The 22,263-nt window shown below is 35.7% G+C and overlaps 1 protein-coding gene across 1 annotated transcript in view; it reads right to left on the reverse strand.

Moving 5' to 3' along the window:
- DIAPH2 (diaphanous related formin 2) overlaps positions 1-22,263 on the reverse strand; it is a 248,566-nt gene that overhangs the window by 34,434 nt on the left and 191,869 nt on the right. The window lies entirely within an intron of this gene.

Raw genomic sequence — 22,263 nt, forward strand, 5'->3', positions numbered from 1 at the left:
CTCTTAATGAGCACTGACTATTTAACAGTGACATGTCTGACACAAAAAGATGATTGCTACCTTTGCACTGTAAAACAGACTTACAATCTCAGCAGACATTTAATAGTAAAATATGTTGTATTTGTCCCAGGATATAAAAGCCTGCTTTCATAAAATAAATTAAAACATAGTTAAAAGAAGATAAATACTACAAGATACTAATACACCTATATTGCCCACTGTATAGCCAAATTAAGAATAAACTCAACAAAATAAAGAAATTTGCAGACTTTTTTGTGGGGGTGGTTTTGGGTTGGTGGTTGTTTAGGGTTTTTTTTAAAGGACCCAGCCAATGACACTTCTGTACTCATCTAACTCTGGCTAGAATCTACAAATAGCCTGGAGATCAAGATGGAATCAGATTACTAAGCATAGGAACTCACTTGAGTGTAAAATATCAATGGATTATTTGGTCTGTCACTAATAGCTCAGAAAATGTTCAATTAAGAAAACCTAAAATCAGTAATATAAGGCATACTGAACCAGCTACTGCTTTGTGAAGGAGTGTGGCGGATTGATTACAGAAAGCTGATATCATTTGAATACTCTTTCCTTGATCAATAACTGAAAGTATTGCAAATATCTTCCTTTATGCCTGCCTAAATGAACAAACTTTTAGAACGTGGAAAGTTTTCCTTTCCTCTTCCAGGTCTTACTCCAAAGACAAAGTTCTAGATCAGGTATAATGACGAAGTGACTAACTTCAGTCTTAAAGCACTTATGGATACTTACATGCACTATTCTGTGAAACTAATATACCTATTTTTACCCACGTTCACAATACTTGCACCTCCTGCCCTTAGCTGAAATAATTTTGTCTAAGTAATGTAACTACATTGCTAAAAAACATTTGGAAGGCAAGCTGGCTAAACTAGTAACCTTATGCTTAAAAATTCCTCAAAAAAACCCCCACAGAAATTAGTGCAATGTGAGAAGACAGCTCGCTAGTAACGACACACTGCTGTGGCAATAGGTTCTATAGATTATATAGAAACAAGTTATATTTTTATTTCAGTTTATGCTGCTGCTTCAGAAATACACTTATATTATAAGGAAAGAAAATGGTACAATCAATGTATAAAGACATAACAAGGAAAAATATACATATTCACTGAACATTTCTCCTCAAAAAATTTCACAGCAAAAAAGAAAAGTAGCAGCAAGAACCTTTTCGTGTAGAAAATGAGGAATAAAGACAAATTGAACTATTATTTAAAGAAATAATTACAATTTGTTACATATTTACAAATTTTTACAGTAATTTAAACATTTTCTTCAAAGCGTGACAACCAGAAGTAAATGGGGAAGTGACATTAAAACTAACAAGCAGCATGCAGTATCATAAAAGTAAGCTTTACAAGTCAGATAAGTTTATAAACTGACAAACTGAACCTACGTATTAGCTTTCTCACACAAATTATTTCACATTCTGGTTTATTTCTCCATGCAGAGTCAGTTTTGAACTAACATCAGCTTAGGAAAAATACATAATTTTATAGCTTCATGGAGTATTTGTGCCAGTACAGAATTTTTATACACGTATATGTGTGTCTTTATAGATACAAACATGTATTCACACATGTATAATATGTATACAAACACCTATTTTTCAGTCTTAAGACCTGCATATGCCCACTATACATCATCAAGATAAAGTGAATGATAAAAAAACATGGTACTTTTTAAATTATAAAATGTTTTGACATTTACTTTAAAAGTGTTTTACCTCTCATATCTGTAATTTGCACCAGACAGGTTGTCTAAGATACCTTCTTAAACATATCAGTCTTGCTCATAAAGCATTTTACTCATATTTGTCTGCTACATTTAAATAATCTGAGGCACTCCTATGTATAACATGAGAGGAAGGATTCCTTCATAATTCCTCCTGAAAATTGCTAGAATCAGGACATAGGCACACTGACAAACATGACAAAGACCATCGTCACCCTCTATGGTTTTGAGGTTGGTATAACAAAAGAAAAGGCATCCAAAAATCCTAAATAATGAAACTAAAGTATAATACAGAACACACAACATTTACTCCATTACTAGGTTTTTTTCCTTTTGGATACCATGAAATTCACAACACTCTGAACAAATTAATAAATTGTTTATTTTTGTCACTATTCTTTAATACACTTCACCTACAAACCATGAAGGCCTTCATTACATGCCAAACACAATTTTCATTCATAAATATATCTGCACAGCTATAGAGTCAAACTGGGCCAGAAACACAGCTCTCATGGTTGACAAATTCTCATCCTTGGACCGTGATGTTTGAGCATGGCTGAGATCACAATTGTAACATGCCTTTTCAACAGCAACATTTCATATCTGTAAAAATTACTCCAATACAAGGCAAATGTTTAATATTACATTAAGATACAGTTTTATAATGAACTGCAGAGTTGGGTTTTCTTGTTACTTGTTTCTGTCTTCTAACCACGAACCCTAAACAGGCTGATATTCTTCTAAGCAGAGAATTTTACTTTTAGACACAGTTCTGTTTACAAATTTCAGTTTCTAGAACAATGTATTTTTAAAGAGTTACAAGATAAGTACTGATCTATGACGGAATCAGTGCTATACTTCTCAATAATTCACCAATGATCAGAGGTAAAACGTGATATATCAATTCACATCTTCTTCCTCCTCTGCTGTGCTGCCATGTGGGCTGCATTTTCTGACTCTTCATCAAGAGATTAAGCAGCCTGTTGACTTTTTTTTAAAACTTTATGTTTGGGAAGCTAAATGCTTAATTGCCAAATATGTTCTATTAAAATTTACTTAAATAATGACTTGTAAAGAGCATAGTTACATGAACGACTGAGTCCTATATAATGGTACAACTTTTAAACATCTTCAATACATATATCCCGAGCAAAATCTTCAATATTCATTTGTGGCATTTAGGCAATATCTAAATCCATATGAAACAACTACTGTCCATTTGAACCTAGAGAAGTCAGGGATTCCCAGTCACTGAGTTTGTACTAAGAAACTCATAAGCCTTTCTCACCCACATACCTATAACTACTACAAAGTCCAGTTTTTGAGAGTACAGTGGGAACAACAGATACTCAGAATTATTTCACTCTATGGGTAATCTGTTGTCAAACTATGGGTAATCTCTTATCTTTTTTTGAAAATAAACAGTCCATAACATTTTAGATGCAGCATGCATAGCATAATTACATGTATAGTTCACTACTTGGAAAACTTCATACCTCTGCTTCGATTATTCTTCTCTAATACTAATTTCTAGAGGACATTTGTAGAAAGAGTAACTAAAAGATACACTCATACTTCTTCAACATAATGCTGCAGTTCTTCTGTAGTTCACAATACACCATTCTTTAAACAGCATGTCCAGAGATCCCACAAGAACTTGACTACCATTCAAAGTCTTATTTTGAGTGTAACTTGCTTTGATATATTTACTGTTGCTAGATAATTATTGCGTTGATTTGGTTTCCAAACTCACAGGTAATATACTATGTGAATGACAAATTTATTTAGTTTTACATCACGATGCACTCTGCTGTTATAATGGCTGTTTAAAACACATCACAACTGAGAAATTCTGTGAGTGCTAAGTGCATAAAAACTAATAAAAAATGAGTAAAAGTAAAGCACACCTTCAAATTTTGCCCATATATCTAAGTATAAAAACACAAACCTATTTCGGTGAAAGTGAGAGCATTCACAAAACAAAGCATAAAAGCACATAAAGTATAGAGAGAGCAAGCCCATACCCTCCATATGTTTTAAGAGATGAGGCCAAATTTTCAGTGTAGTTAAGTCTTATTTCTTGGCAAATGCTTACAAAAACCCACCAGACCCATGCGAAAGCAAGCAAGGCCATATTTTCAGTTACATTCCCTTGTAAAAATGCAGAACTTTTAGAAGAAAACATGCAGGACATCAAGATTATATTATTGTTATTGCACTTTTTATAATTTCTTAGAAGAGATCACCTTGTGCCTTGAAATATGCAGGTTGCTGTCTCCAGTACCAGTAACACATTACAGTATCCAGCCTGGAAAGAACCTCAGTTTATGACTTAATAACTATTGACTTCAATATTTGCAATTGTGAATGCGTAAAAAAACCCAAAGCCCTGCAATATATTATTTGCAGTTAAAATTGCCAGTGTACTGTGAGTAAGTTAAGAAATACTTATGAAGATCAGACATTGAGGAAGATGTATGATTATATCTCTGATGGAAGGAAACGGCACAGTTAGGGAGGACGATTCTGTCTGCATCTTGAGGATGTGTAAAGAGAATTTTTCTGCTTTAATTTATGCTGTTTGAAAACCCTGAACTAGTTTTCAAACTTTATCCTTCAAAGGCATTCTTAATATTCAAAAAGACCTTGCTAATTAACTCCTAAAACTACCTCAAGTCCAACCTGCTTTTCCTGCTCCTTAGAAAAGTTTTAATTACACAGATTAAGCACTGGAATTCCAGCTGTCACCTTCCAATAGCTTTCTTCCTTTTTAAATAAGGTGCTTTTGTGCTGATCTCTCCTTTGCTTTGAGAAGAGCTTTTGGATGGGTTGTTTTTATGATTTAGCAATTCCCTAGGACTATTAAAAATTATGTGACAGTATGGAAAGCACATTTAACCAGTTACAGAACACACAGCTCTTTTCTGAAGTGTTATGACATTCAGCGACCACATTAGGTTTTACCTAACACAGATAAAGAATTATTTGAATACCTAAATGGTAGTTACAGAGAAGATCATGGCACTATCATCACAAGGATACATGGTGATAGGGCAGGAGGCAAAAGGCATGTGTTCCTTCAGTGTGAATTCCTTCTGTATGTAAGAAAAAAGAGCCCTACTCCACCCTGACAGCATTTAAACATAACAGGCTTCCCAGACAAGTATTGGAAAAGGTTTTTTGCTAGAAATAATCAAGACAGCTTGACAGGGAAGTAGACCCTAGTCTATGGCCCTTCTTTCAGCAGAAGGTTGGATCAGATGACCTCCAGAGGTCCCTTCCAGACCAGACTTTTCTATGATCCTGTGAACACATGCATAAACTACCACCACTGCATTTCTCTCCCCTTTCTGTATTACCATTTGGAAGACGATGCCAGAAGAAAAATATTTCAAAGGATGAAGAAGACTTTATGTACGCAATTCCAGCTACCCTTACTGTATGAATAAAGTAGGTAATGCAGTGGCAGCAGCTCCATGGAAATGTACTTAGTTGTGAAAAGGTCTCTCGATTACTTTTCCCAGTGTGCAGGGCTCCTCGTGTCAGGCTACATAACAGGGCCTGCATAAGCATGTATCCGCGTATAAGCTAAGCAATGCAGCAGTAGCTACAATCTTCCACTTACAGACAGTGCTCTCCAGCTGGGATGCTGAGCATGGGCCATTTCCTGGATTTTCTCTGGCCTTAAGCCTTGCCCAGGTCATGAGATGACTACATAGGCCTGAGAGGTAGGCACATGTAATTAGTGAAAGGTGGTGATGTCGACCAATTTTAAAATAGAACAAAAATCATTAGAGATGCCTACAAACCCCTGGTCCAGAAATCATTATTAATACAATAGCTCACACAGAATCTGCAGTAAAAATCTAAACTATTCAACTGTATTTTAATCAGGGTCCGCTAATATTTACTACACTGTACTCAGCAGCCAGTACCTCCCTAGATCCAGCTCCAACAAACTTGCCAAGTTCTCTATGCTTAGGAGATATAATACTTTGTCTTGAAAAACACTGAAATTAAGTACACACCTTCCCACAGTGATGAAGGAGAATTCACACATTTTGGAGTAATGTAAAATTCGCCTGGGGATCGGATCCAGGCTAACTCAGCACTGACGTACAAACGATCCACAGTTAGGTTAATCCAGGCAACTCGCCTCATCAGCTGAGCATTCTTCCTGCCATCACCTTCTAGCTGTCTATATGAATTTCTTGTAAGTAAAACAGAACTCTTCAACTCCCACTAGTCCCACCTTTCTTGCTACATCATTTCTAACTCACTCTGAACAAGCAAGCACCCCACCTGCCACTGAACTTCAGCATTACCTTCAAACCAAGATTTCTTAGAGAAGTTTTCTTCTGAGAAGTTATACATACAGCCTTTCCTTCAAATATAAGTAGACAGATACATCATAATTTTCAGCTACTGTCTATCTATGACAGTATTTTATCTTCATGAGAATAACATAGAAATCAGAAGTAGTTATATTCTACAGTTCAATTATATACAGCCCTTAAAATTGAAACCTAATACAGTAAGAAAAAATTACAGCATTTTTTCTACATAGAATATACTCTTGCCTACTGTTAACAGACAATATAAGAAATATTTTAAAATAGCTTCATATAATGAAAATACATTTTTCTTTACTTCTTGGACAGTTTGAAAACAGGGTATAACTTGTGGTATTTAAATTTTTGCAATTATAAAATCCACTGAAATGCAACAACACTCATGCAACATTAAGCAAAGTTTCATAAAACCTTTTGAAGGCACGGGAACAATATTTTTCAGTATAGAGCAAGAGACTTAAGAAAAAAAAAATCTGTAAGTATTAAACATACATTGCTGCAAAGAGGGCATCAACTGTTAGGTTCCATGGACACGTAACAATGAAATAGATTTTTATCCCTAGGTAATCAGATAGTTACGGATGCAGTAACTAGTCATCTCTATACTAAGGAAAAAGTATACACATTTATATACTTTTATAGGTAGAAATATATTTGCACAGAAGCGCTTCAATACATATTTATACCTTGTAACAGTGTTTCCGCTAATTATTTGTCAAAAGATAAAATTCTGGAAAGCCTGTAGCTCCACTAATATCAGATCATACTTAAGAATGACCATCCTAGCAATGTAATATAAATAATGACACTATATACTTACCATAGAAACTCAAGCATGTATGCAATTACTGCTTGTAACCTGAATCAACTCCAGTAAAATCAGTGTAATGACTGAGTTCAATGGCAGCAGAATCAGACACTAAGACTGCTTTAATGTAAAGATACCACTGCCACTGGAGTCGTTCTGTCATTCAATCTGAAAATTCTTAAGAGACAGAACAGACACCATGCTTGAAATCCTACAACTTTCTACAGAGCAGTGATAGCCTTTGCCAGCCATCAGCTGGATAACACAGCAGGGAAAAAATACCCCAGTGATAAGTAGAGTAGTAGAGCAAATCTTAAAAGATAGACAGGCTGCAGAAACATGCAAGCCTCAAACTGGGGTGATACTGTTATTTAAAAAAATATCTCAATATACACACTAAGTTTCTACCAAAATGACGTTCCCTTGCAGGTAAAAATCCACGTTTGTTAAAATATTTCATATAAACATGACATAGCCAGGATTTCAGACTGATCACAGGTAATGGGTCATTTGCAGCGTGATGCCAGCATGACTGGATCCTGCTCAAATATTGCCTTGCAAAAAACATAATTCTTTCATCATCATCCCTCTTCAAACAAGCACAACCAACTACAGATGTTCACAAGACAGGTATGAGAAAGAGAAAGGAATAAAGCTGATAAAGCTCAGCCTTCCTGAGCTAGACCCTATTTTCTTTTCTTCTCAGCCAGAAAACAAGCAACGAATGGAAAAGAAAAGGGAAAAATGTATAAAGGGGAGTACAAGTCTAGGAAAAACAGAAAGAAATGACTGGGAATAACTCAAATATTGATGAGAGGTAATGAATTTGGCAGTGAACTAGGTATTGCAAGCTGATACTCCACTACAGGCAGATCAGGGGCCCTGGACATAAATTTTTACATTTGTGCAGTAATTATTTCTTGTAAGGGTCAGATACCATCTTAATTTCCTTGCACCAGGTGAGGGAGGTGGAAATTGTATACGTCATATTAAGGCGATTAATTTTGAAATCCCTTTACTTGACACGCAGGCCATTTAATACTGCACTAAACTCCATTTCTGCATGCGCACAGGAAGAAAGTCACATAAAGAATAAGACCAGTCAATTCTTTATTAAATCTTCATGAAGTGTCAGTTTTCTGATGCATCTGTGTTTCATTTTCCTGCCTCTCCGCAAACAGCAAGAAAGGATCTAAAAGCAGTGTAGATCACTCAACATGTTTTATGCCACATGTGATGTCTAAGTTTCCTATCCATAAATTTAATGGAGTGTTTTGATACTTAAAAAGAAATTTTACAGATCAGTAGATAGAAAGCCAGAAAGAATTCAAAGGAATACTGACATATGGGTTATCCCACTTTCAGATCCTTAATGGATTATCAAACTCTGAGCGTCTGCTTCCAAAATATAAAAACGGGATTTAAAAAGTCATAATAGACAAACAAGAAAATTTTATATACTCTCCTAACAAATTAGTACGTCTTTTACAGACTCTTCTTTATATACCTAGAATAATTTGCATGCTCACACCAACTATTCTCTCATTCAGGCAGGCAAGCTACTTCAAAAAACTGAAAATTAAGAGATAGTAATATTAATATATGACCCGGAACAGCATACTTACAACCTCCTGCTACTTCATTAAGCTCCTCTTTTTTAATCTTTACTGATAAATTTCAGTCTGCTTTGCTATAAAAGATTTAAGACTATGAACACAAAGAGTTCAGCCAACTTGAAGGACCACAGGTTTTGCAAGTAAATAAGCATCACGTAGAAGACAAACCAGTTCTGATTACAGTTTTGTGTTTTGATAGCTCATGTCTTTTATCTGGTTTTGTTTGGTTCTTTAAATTGATGACAGGGTGCACAGTTGAGCTTGCAGTTGCGATTAAGAGGTCAAGCATTGAATTCAAAAGTTTTTAATCTACTTTTTTCCTCAACTAGCACTTTAGTGTCCTCAGTTATTCATATCAGCAGGAGGCTATGGGTGAACACTACCCCCTAGTCAAAAATACAGAGACAAGCTTCGTTATCACTTATTGCTTCAAGTAAATAAACTCTATAGGAGTTCAGATAACATGAGCCCATATATTGGCTTTTGAATTCAATAATTGCTTTCCCTTCCCTCTTCTAAACTATCAATTCCTCTTTGAAAAGCTGAAAAAAATTGGGGTTTTTTTCTGGGTGTTTTTTTTTTGGAAAGGGAATCTCTTTTGTTGTTACACAAAAAAAAAGCAGCAAAAAAGGTACTCCCTTGGACAGAGTCCGTTAAAAATCAGATTATTTCCACAGCATTCTCCTATTATTCACCTGCCAGTAAAATATGTACACTCATTGTCTCTGTTTGAATGCCTATTTTTATCTGACTGGGGCTATATGGTCATTTTTGTATTTATTACTGAGTTACCAAGTTTTTTTTCTTCCTTCTTCTAAAGGATGTTTTTCTGTTCTCAAAAACTGGGCCACATGCCTCTGAGGAGAAAGTAGTGCATTATTTCATTCCCACCTTTTCTTCTTTTTTGGCATCTCTGAGGCCTGCTATGCCCAGAAGTGCTTCCACTCAAGCTGGACCATCAAATCAATTATCACAGCAGTCTGCTTTCTAAATATGAATGGCAATGAATGACAACAGGCAAGGCAAACTTTCAGCTTTGATTTGTCATTGGTAATGTAAATTTTTTTTGTTTTGTTTTATAGATGTTTGTTATAGTGGCAATTTGACCAAACTCTTCCCCCTGCTGTCTGCAGCTGCATTGTGTAGATCCTGAGATGAAAAGCTTTACCTTTGCTTAGTTAAAAACACAAGAGAAACTATGAGATAGGGAACCATTATCAAAGTTCTTTTTTCTGCTAATCTTTTGCTACAGTGATTATCATCAATGAAAACAAATGCACAGTAACAAACTGTTTCCATTACTAGGTGTTCCACAATTTCAAGGTGCAATTGTTTTACTGCTGTTGCATCATTTCACACAGATCTCCATTGACAGTAATGTTTAAGGTTTTTGCAGTCAGAATTAGCATGGCCTTGTGACAGTACTAAAAGATTAATTACTGGATAAAAGCATCCATGTATAAGAGCTAAAACATAAGACAATGCAAGAAAACACAGTAAATTACACAAACAAGAGGTCTTACCCCTTATTCACAACCACAGTTTGAAATTGATGGTTTCTCCAATAAAGAATCATGTACTATTTTGTTAATAAGCCAATTAAGCCATATAAATATAAGTGATTTTGAAAAGTGTATTTCTAGTGCTTTCCTTCATTGTCACTACTGGTTCAAAAACATACAAACTCTGGCGTTTATATTAAAAACCTGAATTATTTTGTGGACAACTGATTACATACTATGAAAGTGGATTTTAGACAGCAACTGGGAGACATACTCAAAAACCTCCAGAGTGACCACAGCTGAAAGTCTGCATTATTGTCAGGATATATATTTCAGTGGCAGTATAGAAAAGACTGCATTACCTAGTTTAGTGTAAACAATTTCAACCAAGCAGGCAGTAATTTATATCTGAAGCCACAGACCAAAATAAAAAAAATAAATTAAAAAAAATGTAGGTCCTTTCAAAATACTCTTTACTTGTAGTCAGTTTTAATATTCTCAAAAAGGGAGGTTTAATGGTACCACCTAGTGGTTTCCATGGACATATGGACCAAGCGGGCATCATATGGACAAGCCCTATGAAATCTTCCTGGACCCTTCTGCCAAACCCCAGAACTGTTAAGGACATCTCTTGAACCCTGACTTCAATGCCTTTGCTATTTTAGCAAGATTCTACTCAAGGAAGGCAATCATGCTTTTTTTTCCTGCATAGTATTAAAATCTTATTATGTAAAACAGACTACAACTGATTTCCAAACAGGCAATTCTATTCAAAATTATTTTTTCATACATGCTATTACCTTGACATTTGAAAGACTATGCCTTTAAAAGGCATGAGGCTACAGCAAAATGAAATCTTACAGTATTTCCTTCATCTGGAAATAAGAGTTTATGAAAGACCATGATTCTTCTAGTAGAACAAACAGATTCTCAGCAGGTGAAGCAAAAGCAGTAACAAATCATCACCCTTTCAAAAAACTGTTTTGTTTTCCCTACAGGCCTATTATTAGCAAGTTCTAACTTTTATGCATATAAAGACTGCGTACCTGCATGCAAACATAATCTGTACAATGCTCCATCATATTCAAACTAAACTGATCCAGAAGATTAGTTCTGAAAATGGGATTAGGCCTTACATCCATTATTCTTACATCAAAACACAGCACTTAAAAAAGAACACTTAATACCATAATTAATATAAAAGATAACTATGAAGTAATTTCATGTGCACACGAATACCTGCAGAACCAGTCTCGCAGATTCAGTAAAAGTACAAATGCACAATAGTTTAAAATATAGTTTTAGATTTTCATGAGAAAAAATGGGGTTATACAAAAATGACAAGGTCCGTATCACAGAACCATAGAATGTTATGGTTGGACGGGACCTTGAAAGATCATCTCGTCCAACCCCCATGCTATCACTGATTTGTATAGTCTACAGATGTAAGAAAACTACCAGTTTGGAGAGTTTTCAAAAGTATAGTTAGATTTTTTTATTTTTATATTTATTTTTTTAAAAAATACTTTTATGTTTCTGGTATAAAACAGTGTTTTATTGTGACTGAGGTTTGCATAACAAGGCTTCTATTGCTTCTGCTTAGCCATAAAAAAAGTAAAACCAAGGCGAAGACAATTGCAAACATTTCTGTATGGGGTAAAAAGATTGGCTGTGACTGGAAGAGATAACAGGCAAATTAAATACACATGGAATGGGAAAAGATGGACTTCTCTAAGCACGCTGTAAACACAAATATGGATTAAAACATTTGTAGACAACAAACAGATACGTTCAATTTTGAAGCTCTCTATTATAGTTTTCATGTGCCTATAGATCATTAAATATTTAATGGATGAACTTTGAATTTGTACATGTTATTCAGACTGGTTATTCACTTGCTTAAAATTGATTTTAGTTGTAAACCAGAATCCAGACATGGTAATTTTCTCCTTAAACCATAATGGTTCTTCCTTTGTGTCCCTTCCAATTTATTTCTTTGACAAAATGTTAAAACTCCTACAATGAATTGCTAGAAAATTCTGTGTAGTTAAGAGGACATTTGTGGGTCCCTTTGTTTTTTTTAAACACCCAGTTCTCTTCCGTGGCCAAGGAGCAAGTTCTTTCTGGATCAAATGATTGAGCAGCTTAGTGAAAAAAGGGTTTGCTGCTGGGTACATTTTAATGCTCTCTCAGGAAAGTTGCTCTCACCAAGAGAGCATGTTGCATCTGTCAGCACATTAACTTGAAGACCATGTATTACCCTGGTATCTACCAACCGACAAGAGACACAGTTTTTGGTAAATGGTTGATTTAAACTCATTCTTCTGTATGCCTGCAGCAACAGGTATTTAGAAACAACTCAACATTTTCCTTTCAAATAATGTCAAATCTAGAGACACCTTAGATTACCAGCTGAATCAAAAAAACTTCTTTAGCTAAGGAGTGAGAATACCTCTCTTGAATTTTTAAGATTGTCTTTTGGAATTATGCAACATCCTGAAAAACCAGAATGTTAAAAAAAGCCTGTAGCAACTTTCTTGCACAATATTATTTATAACAGAGCACAGTTAAATACACATATTTCAGAATATACAGCCCTAAGAGATAGTTTACAGTAACCAAAACACACTAGGTTTGCGTGTGTTTTGCTATGGAAACAAAATACTGAAACACAGGAATGTGACTGCAGCCACATCTACAAACCATTTCGTGCTGCATGGAAGAAGGAAAGGAAGGCTTGGAACACTTCCTTTGGTCCTCCCCACTTTCCATATGCCAGGTGTGAATTATGCTTCACAGGATAAATAACTAGTCAAGAGTGAAGAGATGAGCTGCTTTGCAGCACATCCTCAGGCCTGATGGGCTGACTACCTGTCAGATAATGTTGAAAGTAGGATTATGTCTGAAAAGGTTGACAGACCACAGATTTATCTCTCTAAATCAAACACTGTATGTTTTGCTAAACTCAGTGAACTTTAACTAATTAGCCCATCATTACAGTAAATTCATATTGAATAATTTTCAGAAGGCTAAATCCAGAGCCTATACTACTTAACTTGAAATACTGATAGTAGAAGCAAGCTATTATACGAGGATTTCTTCTTAAAAAAAATTCAATTGAAAAAACAGCAAATGCAACCTTTTAATCCTAATTGTTCAAGATGAAGCCCCTGCTAGAAAAAGACACTAAAGAATAACTAAAAATATACATATATATAAATATGTGTACACAAAAAAGCTTACTTCACTAGAACTGAAAGCAGAAATAAAAAGGTTATGCAGTCCTATACACACCTTACTATCCAGTAATTTCTGTATTTCATAACAAGCTCTAAATTAATGAAAAAATACTGGGGAACAGGAATTCCAATTAAAGAAAAGTACATTACAAAGATATTTAAAACTAAAAGATAAATCTGGTGAAAAAAATTATCTTAAAACAGAATTGCAGAAACACTTTTGGAAAATAAAAAATAATTTTGAAGGAACAAAAACATGCCTATCTTCCAGTTTACAGTGGCATGAAAGTGTTCTTGTCAGAACAGCGTATACATAACAAATGCAAGAAATGTTGAAGAAGAAACAGAAATCTTCTGTGCTTGGTAACCATAGGAGAGTTGTTGTTATAACTCTGCCTTGTATTTCTCTGAATGTGCTTTCTTTGTTACTGACTTGTCAAACAGGTACTCGTAAAAGAACACGAAATACAATGCACTAGAGGTGGAGCTGCTTTCTGGCTAAGCAGAGAGAGCTTCAGGGTGGCACTTGAAACAAAAAATGTAATGGGACAATATCTATCCAATCTAAGAGTTCTGTATCTGCTCCTTATAGATTAATATTTGTTTCTTTTGAAAGTGTACAGAAAGGAGGAGGGATATGCAGCCTCCAGTCCTCTCTGCATCTCAGAGAAAACCAAAATTTTTTCAAGCTAAGGAGAAGATTTCTCCTACTACCCACAACAGTTCTTAAAGTGAATCGTGGTTAGGAGTGTAAGGGTCACTCCAGTACAAAGTATCATCATTTGCGTGCACATACTCATCTTCAACAGACAATGACGCATTTGTTTGACAACACTTACTTGTCTTTCAAGTACCTAGTTCTACTGTTTCTGTTCATTATCTCTCAAGATCATATCACTTCATCACTACATCAATACAACCACCAAATTTCTGAGCTCATTTTTAGCAAGATAAACCAGAGTGCACTCTCCATCTCAGTTTCTGATACACTTTATAGAACACCAGCTGCTGATCTGATTTATAGATAAAAGTTCAGCTTTTTTTTTTTTTTTTTAGAAACAGAACTTCTGTCAGTCACTGGTTTTGTAATCAAATAATTGAGTTCGGGATGTCAGCTGCCTTGGGATGTCAGCTGCCTCTAAACTTTCCTACACACTTAATAGAATGATATATTTGATCTACAGTGGTACTTGGTTCTGTATTAAATGCAAACTGTTAACAGCTAGAGCAGCAATTTTTTTCTTTATTGTTTTCAGACTGCTTTCTATTGAGATTGAACTTTTTTTTGCACTTTCAAGCAAAAATGATGTTTTAGGAAGGAATACATCTTCATATTCCATAAACAGAATAATGGAACATAAAATATGTCCCTGAAGCAGAAGCAGCCCTTTTACCGAACACGCATCTGCATTCATGGCACTCCTTGTAACACCAATACAATTATATACAAAAACCTGGTAATGTACTGTGGCCTAAACTTAAGAGACTTGTCTAAAAATGTTGTATAGTTGTAGTCTGAAGAAGTCTGAGCGTTGTTTCTAATTCTGCTTTTTGTCATTTATTCTACAATACTCCTCCTTAATCCTTGGAAGAAAAAAAATAATCACATTTTAAGTAAAGCTCCTACTTTCAGTTAAAATAAGCTGTGTCAGTCAAATTCTTCTGTTAGTCTAAAGCCCTACAAAACCATTTTATGCTAGAAAACACAAACTGTTCCAACAATATTTTTGAAATGTACTCTACCTACTATCCTTAATAGGTTCATTTGTAAGTAACTTTAAAAAACATCCTTAGCAGTCTAAAGTTATGGTCATCGTATTTAAAGATGACAATGTGCAGTTAAAATCCACGGATACTTTTACAGGTTTTATACACATCTATATATGTAATTGCCAAAGTAACATTGCCTTATTATCAATATTTTGCAGAAACTTCTCCCTCAGATTGAGGTTTTTAGTGATACTTTAAGAATCCTCTTGCATCATTTTCCTTTCTGAAATGTTTTAATCTTTTGGCAGCATTAGGATTTCTCCAGTGTACATCATTAAAAGAGGACACAACTGAAAGACAGCTAGCGGGCAAAGAATTTGGAGTAAACATTTGCATTTTACTCTGAGATGTTTTAAAGTTTTTTCCACACTAAACAAGCATCTTTGAAACAAAAGACATGAATATCCAAGCTCACATCGATCTTTCTGTTCTTCAATACAGATGAACTGCAAAGAGACTGCCGAGCATGGGAGATGTGTTTTGGGAACGTGGAAAACTTCAAGACACATCAAAATTTGAACAGATTCCGGACTATTTTTGTCATGTTGTAACTATCTTCTTGGGTTTGCTAATGACTGTATTCATGACTACATGGGCCAGATGACACCTCCAGAAGCTGAAGGCACTGAACAAAGATTTTTGGAGGGTTTGTTGGTTTCTGTTTTTTCTGTTCTTTTTTGGTTTTGTTTTTTAAATTTAAAAAAAAATAAATAAATAAATAAATCCTTTTTTATCTCCAGTTATAGAGACTTTTGACAATTTAAAGCTTTGCTTTCCTGAAAATGCCAACTGATTTTTCCAAGTCAGGGATTCTAGCTACACAGAGAATTGAAAATTATGTTGAAGATGTTACTAGTGACACCTGGAGGGCAGAATGCACTCCAAAATCAGGCACTGGACTACAAGCAAGAGAAGAATTGCCTGTAAGTCAGCATAATAAATGTGGTGCTCTAAGAGGTTTCAAATAGAACAAGAGCAATTGCTTACTGAGAAACATAGGGTGCTTTATGTTTTGTTAGTCATCTCACCTACCCTATAATAATTTGTTCAATGTTAAGTTTTACTTTCATTTATGAGAGCTTATTGTATTAATCCTGAAAGAAAATAACACTGCTGGTATGCAAGTATGAAACAATCACAGGGAATTACAGAACATTATTTGCCAAAGTGCTGTAGGAGAAAAAAACCTACAAAGGATGGCATCTAATGATCTGTATCTGGAAAACTAGGACTGATAATTCAAAAGCAATCTTGATGTTATGTGAAGCTTCAGTGCAAAAAGAGAGTCACACAATTTCAGAAAGCTGTCTGAACATTAAATGTTCTTGTGGTATGCCAGCAAAGCAAAACCCCCATCATTTACGCTATTCTGGAAGACAAACAAAAAACCAACAGACTATAGTGTACTGAAGCCGTTCAGGATATTTTTACCAGCAAATCTGTACGTATGTGCATGTGCACTCCCTCTCACACACACCATCTTACCCCCATATGGCAAGAGATAAATGTTTCAGTGGCTATTTAAATACACAGGTGCTGTTTGCAAATGTGTGGCCTTAATATCAAATGACAAGGTCAGCTATGCATTCACATCAGTCCCTATCTACAGGCTCACCCATACGTGTACTTGTGTGGTGCACCATGCCTTCCTAGTATGTCTTCAATACCTGAAAATTGATACCTATTGAAGTGCAAAATGTTTATATGTTTTTCTCTCTTATGATGTATTATCGTCCTCCATTATACTTTACACAGCCAGAATTAGAGAAATTTTTGCAGACCTTGGATTGTATCTCCATACAATGAAGAACAACACAGGTTTTACATTCCATTGGATTGCTTTGTCTTCAAACGTTTCATTGTTTCAACTACTTTTCTAACAATAAGAGCTCTAACAGAAATGCAATTCCAGAAAACTGCTAAAACAGTTTTTTAAAAGCTTATACATAACCTTAAGTTCTCTCTCCTCACTGCTAGAAAACTTCCCAATTCTTTAACGATACATTTTAAAAGATTTTCCTAAGGAGTTTAAGCACAACACAGAAACAGATTCAAACTCTGTTCACTTAGATGTTACGTTGCTATTGCTTTAAAAGAAAATCATGATTGCCTTCAGTGAAGAGATATAATTTTTTCCGAAATGAATATTCCTTAGTAATAGACTATATTATTTCAACAGAAAATAAATATTCAAAAGTCTTCATAAACATAATTCTAGCTTCCTTCAGAACAGTTATCCATTAGGAGAAGAAATTAAACTTTTAGTAAATCTCCCTTTAAGTTTTTCACTCTAGTAAAGAGGATACAAAAATAAAATTACACTTTTGTCAAATCCACTTTGTAATGAGCAGTGTTTACACAAATAGAAATTATGAAGTATCTGACAAAATTTGACAAAGTTTTTTTTTTTTCAGGAGAGAATCATCAGATTTTTTTAGGGTTTTTTTTTTTTTTTTTTTAGTAAGGAAATCACTAATTTCCAGACAGTTGATTCAACACCTTTCTAGATTTAAATCATCTGCCGGTATGGGTGAAATTTGGTTTTGTTCTCAAAGGAACATAACCGAAACTCAAACTATGCTCTATGAAGCCATAAGGTCCTTTTGTGTCCTCCATCCAGCTCTAGTTTATCCATAATTCTTGCAGAGCTTAAAGCTACATAATTTGAGAATGTAATCTGATTACAAAAGGAAAATACTTTACCCTCCTAAAGTTGGATTATTACTCCCTCTCTCTTTTACTGAGGAAAAAACCCAAATACATTCTCGTTTGCTTAGTCTGACTGACAGCTTCTATACACTGACCTAAGGAACCTTTTCAGCCCAAGAAGAGCCTTCACACATGCCCTGATAAGTGGTGAACTGAAGTTTTACCTTGGGCATTGTCTCATAAACCACCAATATCACTGTAGTTCCAAGGCCTCAAAAAAAAACCCTCACTGTAAACACTTGAGGAAGATGAGCTCCTGCAGGAATGCTGTCTATAAGATTTTTTTTTTCTATTATGTTATTTTAGAAATTGGTTCATTTTAAACCAAAAAAAAAAGTCCTCTCAATAATGGAAAAACTTGGCTATTTTAGTGTGAAATGTTTATTTTTCTTTGTAACTTAAATTTGCAGGAAAAAAATGCAGAAAGGCTGACATTCCACTCCAGTAATATATTCAGAGTTACAGGCACATAGACACTGTTGTACAATTTTATACACCTGACATAATTATTTAAACAGAATCCTCTTCAACAACAGAAGAAATACCAAACACATTAACAGAAAAGGAAGAAGAAAACCCCAGAAATCACAGAGAAAATGAGAAGCAAACATAACATAGATCTGACTAACAACTCCAGCATCACGTTTACCTTCTAGACATCCATCTGGAAGAGACTGTACAGTACGTATATGGTTTTTAAATAACAATACTATGATGTTATGTACTTCCATGAGAGGGTAAATGAGGATGAGCTAATGCACACACTGATAGATACACTAGTTATAATATTCTCACAAAAGCCTATATCGCTTTTTCCTCAAAAAAGAAATCAGAAGTGTAATATGCAGAGATCTACTGAGACAAATACAAACAGCCAGAGGGATGGCATGCCAGCCAGAGGGACCTGGACAGGCTGAAGAGGTGGGCCCAGGTGAATCTCATGAGGTCCAACAAGGCCAAGTTCAAGCTCATGCACCTGGGCCAGGGCAACTGCTGGTATCAATACAGGCTGGGAGAAGACATGGTAGAGACCAGCCCTGTGGAAAAAGACTTGGGGGTACTGGTGGATGAGAAGCTGGACATGAGCCTCCAGTGCGCAACTGCAGCCCAGAAAGCAAATCGCACCCTGGGCTGCATCAAAAGAAGTGTGGCCAGCAGGTCGAGAGATGTGATTCTGCCCCTGTACTCTGCACTGGTGAGACCTCACCTGGAGTACTGCATCCAGCTCTGGAGCTCCCAACACAAGAAGGCCATGGACTTGTTGGAGCGAGTCCAGAGGAGGGCAATGAAAATGATCAGGGGGCTGGAGCACCTCCCCTATGAGGACAGGCTGAGAGAGTTGGGGTTGTTCAGCCTGGGGAAGAGAAGGCTCTGGGGAGACCTTATAGCATCCTTCCAATACCTGAAAGAGGCCTGCAAGAAGGCAGGGGAATAACTGTTCACAAGGGTTTGTAACAATAGAACAAGGAGTAATGGTTTTAAGCTAGAAAAGGTAGATTTAGGTTGGACATTAGGAAAAAGTTCTTTAATACGAGGGTGGTGAAACACTGGCACAGGCTGCCCAGAGAGGTAGTGGCTGCCCCATCCCTGGAGACATTCAAGGTCAGGCTTGATGGGGCTCAGAGCAACCTGAACTAGCAGGGGGGTTGGACTAGATGACCTTTAGAGGTCATTTCCAACCCAATACATCCTGTGATTCTGTGAAATCATATCAAAGGTTATCTTCTGCAGTATGTTTTGAAGAGGACTAAACAAAACTAACTGTTTCAAGCTTGGTGCCTTGTTTTTACAGATATAGATCATTCTAGGGTTTGGAATTAGAGTTACTCAAAATATATCACTATTAGAATTATTATTACATCATCAATATCTCACATCTGTATTTATTCATCATTAAAAATACCTTCACCCTAATTGTAGGATTCTTTAAAAATGTAACAGTATTCAAAAAGAAACAACCCAGTAATACAAATGTATCACAATTAACTAGCACTGATTGTTTTAGGATGAGAGTGCAATTTTGGAACTACATATATTGCAAATGTAACAGCTCAGCTACGCTATGTTGAAGCAATAACGCACAATAATTAGAGGAACCATCTGTGCTACAGTTTCAGAAATGTAATGGAGATATTGACATGAAGTTGTGTTAGAAATGTTGATTGACCAGGTCTCAGTACGTTCCCTGAAATTTAAACTTGCTGGCAGCACAATAGTAGGAAATGTAATCCGACAAAGTGCATTGCCATGCAAAGTCAGACCTGCAGTCTTTTAAGCCAAACATATTATGAATGAATGGTCAAAGATGCTTTGTAGAAAGATGCAAAAAAATCACAAAATAAAGCTAGCCAACAACTTGTCAATACACAAAATACCTTCCTAAAATTATCTTCTCCGAATTCCTAGAAGCGTTAAAGTAATCGAACTCAGGCTGAGCTGACATTACAAAATCTATACTCCCAAATTGGTAAAATTTTTCACTTGTAATAAGCTACAGAGATCAAAGTATGGGTTTTTTTTGGTAGCAAGCCTCTAGTTAACATCATAATAATAGCACAAGTTTAAGCATAGAAAAAAAAAAAACAGACCATATAAAGTCTTATCTATAACTAATTAAGACTAGTTTGCTTCCTCAGCTAAACTGTTCTACTTTTTCACAGGCAAATTCTTCTGTTTCATGATATTTTCTGTTGTCTATCATTGACTTCCATTCTTTGATCCTGCATTTGCAATAGTACTCTCCAGTTCAATAGCTTAAGCATTTATTGCCATATGCTAAAAATACATTAAAAATTTCTCTTTTGCATGAAAATCTTAATAGGAACATTGAAACCTAACCAGTATCACATAACTTACAGCCTGTTTTCATCAGAAATTATTAATGTTTGTCTAAAAACAGTCTTATGTGAAAATTAAGCTAAATAATTGCACAAGTCAGTGAATAGACAAGTTTATAAGGGATCAATTAATAGACCTAAACTGCTCAGCTCTCCCAAATACTAACCTACTGAATGCTACAGAGAACAAATAACCGGGAAAAAAGAAAAAAGTTTCTTCTCTGTTGGTGAAACTTTTAGGGAAAAAAAAATAGTAATACCCTCAAATCAGTCTCAGCTGTCTTACCTAAAAAAGGCATTCAACCAACTGCTGAAGGTGGCCATTACAAAGACATCACCAAACCCAGAATGCAATAAATCTCAACAAGGTATGCAAGGAGCAAACTGAACACAAATAAAACAAGATTTCTCTTTCTCTGCAAGAAATAAGTAAGATACTTAAGCTATAAGGAGACGGAAAGATGGTCTGCTCCAGAGGGGAAAAGGACACAATATGAGGCAATTGCCCAAGGTCTGTAACAACCACAGTATCCAGCAAGTCTCATAATCGCTGAAGTTATACACAACAGTGCTGTTCTAGGTATTTCTGTCACTCACCCTGACATTTCCCTCTCAGTAAGGGCTGTTGCTCTGTTTAGATTAAGCAAACCCATTACGTAGAACAATTCCATCAACTGAACAATAACTCCACCTGACTTTATAAATACACACGCAGAGTAACATTTCTTACAAGCTTCTTTTTCCCGTTTAAACACTGTACTGACAGAACTGGATGCCATGCTTAAGAATGTTACATGTTGCATATGACCCCTTCCTAAATTGAAAGCGACGCTGTATTTTCATAGAATCATTGAATGGTGTGGGTTGGAAGGGACCTTTAAAGGCCATCTAGTCCAACTGCCATGCAATGAGCAGGGACATCTTTAGCTGGATCAGGTTGCTCAGAGCCCCATCCAGCCTGACCTTGAATGTTTCCAGGAGTGGGACTTCTACCACCTCTCTGGGCAGCCTGTTCCAGTGTTTCACTGGAATAATATATTTATTCCTTATATCTAGTCTGAATCTGCCCTCTTTTAGTTTAAAACTATTACCCCTTGTCTATCACAACAGGCCCTGCTACAAAGTCTATCCCCCAATGCATGTCAGTAGTTTAAATGTTTTCCCTAGGTAACTGAGAACTACACCTTTGTGCCTGGTTTGAATGTCTGAACTTTTTTCTTCTTGTACACAAAAATGCATTAAACTATGAATACTGCTGAGACATTTTCCTAGTTCTACTGTAATTATAATGCACCATTCCACGCTAAGCCCCTAGAAAACTTACATGCAAATATAATTTCAGGATTCCTAGAAGATTGATAAAAAAGGACACTATTTAATGCTTTTAAACTTACTTTCTTGATACACAAACAAGATCGTTTTACTCCTTCAACTATTATAAAGAAAATGAAAGAAACGTCTATTGGGTCTTTTGCAGTCAGATGAACTTGCCTTTGCTCCACTGGAGGTCACTCAGAAGCCAACCTAGTTGCATTAGTGCAGTGTTTCAGAGCCTCCAAAGATCCTCTCTGAGCTGGGATCAGCACTGCCTTAGCCAAACCTAAAAAGCATTTCGAAAACTGACTGGCAGTTGGCTGGCTTCAGACTGCCTGGC

Source organism: Leptosomus discolor, chromosome 9 (assembly GCF_034619465.1).
Source record: "Leptosomus discolor isolate bLepDis1 chromosome 9, bLepDis1.hap2, whole genome shotgun sequence".
NCBI classification, from domain to species: domain Eukaryota; kingdom Metazoa; phylum Chordata; class Aves; order Leptosomiformes; family Leptosomidae; genus Leptosomus; species Leptosomus discolor.